Here is a 2623-nt window from a genome sequence, read left to right as displayed (position 1 = left end):
AAGGAGCTGGGGTGAGAACTTGATACATGGGAATGTAGGGCTGGGGTGCCCCGAGAGAGAAAAAGGGGACCCATCTGTCAGGGCAGCTGCAGTGCCCCACCCCCAGCCTGGGACTAGGGAGCAGAGTAGAAGCCCTCTCTGGAGGGTTCCAGGGCTAACTAGGAGCTAGCCCTTCCTTCGAGGTAGATTATCGGGAAGAAAACCCAGAAGCAGCTCCCATGGTGGCAGTGGCTTCCTCAGTGGTACTAATAGCTGGGATAGCCTGGGGCCGGGGTGCCATCCTTAGGGGGCAGCTGGCTGGGGTCCTCCAGCAACAAGGGCACATTTTGGAACTGCTGGGCCGTGTAGCGAGTGAGGAGGATGCCAACGCCCTCAATGAGGGCCAACAGGATGCCCCCCATCATCGCTGAGCCCACCATGGCCAGTGGGCCACTGCAGGCTACCAGCACAGCCCCAGTCAATGCTCCACTGGTAATAGATTTCCAGGGATCCTCCTTGCCCTAAAGCCGCACCAGGCCACAGTCGATGGTGGAGAACAGGCCCCCCAACACTGCGAAGCTACCTCTAATCTGGGGAACTCGGATCCTCACAGTGTTGGCACTACCTCTCAACTGGTGCCGAATTCCAACAGGGTCATTGCGGAAACTCTTGATGGCCTGGAAGACTCCGCCACCAATGACACCCATAGTGAACGCTCCACAGCAATCATCCACAATTCACCATGGGCAAGGCTCCCGAGCGTACTCCCCCATGGCACCGGACGCCCGCAATCATACTTTTTATGTTACAACTATTCTTCTTACACAGTGATATAATATGTTTAGTTCATATTAAGCAAAAAATTAATTTGCTTTCTATATAAAGTATTTGGGCTACTAAACTTATTTAGCAGATCATCTACTGATGAAATTTTTAGATACTTCTGTTTAATTTTTTATTATTACAAATAGCATAGATATATATAAAGATATCTGTATGCATACTTTTTGCCTGCTGTACTTGCTACATGAATCCAAACTTTTATCCAGTCTAGAAAAAGATACCACTAATTCTGCAGTTACATAATATGTAACATAAAACTTTCTAAGTTTTCTGAGTATTAATGAGATCATGTATGACAGTAATGACTTTATTCATTTATGGAGAAATTATATATTTAAAGACAAGCATGTGCTAGGCATTCTTCTAGGTACTGTTGATACAGCAGTGAGCAAAACTGGCTTAAAAGCCCTTTCCTCATGGAGCTTACATTTTAGTAAGGACAACCAGATCATAATTTAAATAAATAATATAGCAGGTGGGAGGTTGATGAATACAGAAGAAAGAAATTAGGCCAGGTGTGGTGGCTCACGCCTGTAATCCCAGCACTTTGGGGGCCGAGGCGGATGGATCACCTGAGGTTGGGAGTTTGAGACCAGCCTGACCAACATGGAGAAACACTGACTCTACTAAAAATACAAAAATTAGCCGGGTGTGGTGGTGCATGCCTGTAATCCCAGCTACTCGGGAGGCTGAGACAGGAGAATCACTTGAACCTGGGAGGTGGAGGTTGTGGTGAGCCGAGATCGTGCCATTACCCTCCAGCCTGGGCAACAAGAGCAAAACTCCATCTCACACAAAAAATAAAAAAAAAAAAGAAAAGAAAAATTAAACCTGAGTACATAAAGTAAAAAATGTCCATGCAGGAGGATGTAATTTGAAACAGGGTGGTTTTGATAGCCCTTACAAAGAATATACATCTAAACAAACAGATGAATAAGATGAAGAAGCAAGTCATGTGACTTTGCCTGGAATGATACCCGACAAAAGAAAATGTTATTTCAACAGTTGTAAACTGGGAATATCCCTTATTTGTTCAAGAAACACTGAAGTCATCAGTGTGACTAGACTAAAGAAAGCAAAAGTTGAAAATGAGTAAGAAATAAAGTAAGAAACTTAAGCTGGCTGGGGAGGGCATTAGTGGTAAAAATACTTTGAAGTAAAAGCCAGCAGGATTCCTTGCTAAATTAGATGTGAGTATGAAACAAATAAAATAGTCAGGGATGGTTTCAATATTTTTCGTCTTAATGCCTAGGAAGATTAAGTTGACATTAATTGAGATTGAGAAGAGTCCTGGAGGAATAGATGTGGGTGGAAAAGGTAGGAGTTTGCTTTTGGACATATTAAATTTGAATTGTTCATTATTTACGTTAAAAGAGATTGTTATTATTTATATAAAAGAGATAGTTGTTGGGTCATTGCTGGAGCCATCTATATATGGTATTTTGCCCCTTAATACTGGATAATCAAATAAGTGAGTATAGACAGAAGCTTCAAGAATTGCGCCAGAGATACTCCAAATAAATGGATTGCAAAGGTGAGTATCCAGAAAAGGAGGCTGTGAAGGAGTAAAATCATAAAAGGTGATATCTGAAGACAAGTGAAGAAATTATTTCAAAAAGAGAGAAATGGTATACTCACCAACAACTGCAGTCTAGCTTCTTTCCCCATCATTCAACTGAAAATATTCTCACCAGAATCCCTAAGGAGGTCCTGTGGCTACATCCAATATACACATTTCAGTACTTTCTTAATTCAGTCTTTAGCAGCATACAACAATGTTAACCACTTCCCCCTTCTTAAC

At 42.5% G+C, this 2623-nt stretch overlaps 1 pseudogene; it reads right to left on the bottom strand.

Moving 5' to 3' along the window:
* Positions 1 to 245: 245 nt before the first annotated feature.
* LOC100986100 (mitochondrial import inner membrane translocase subunit Tim17-B-like) lies at positions 246 to 752 on the bottom strand (annotated as a pseudogene).
* Positions 753 to 2623: the final 1871 nt, after the last annotated feature.

Source organism: Pan paniscus, chromosome 10, assembly GCF_029289425.2.
Source record: "Pan paniscus chromosome 10, NHGRI_mPanPan1-v2.0_pri, whole genome shotgun sequence".
In the NCBI taxonomy this organism is placed as follows: Eukaryota; Metazoa; Chordata; class Mammalia; order Primates; family Hominidae; genus Pan; species Pan paniscus.
Note: the sequence above shows the minus strand (reverse complement) of the source record. Positions and strands in the feature narration are given on the sequence as shown.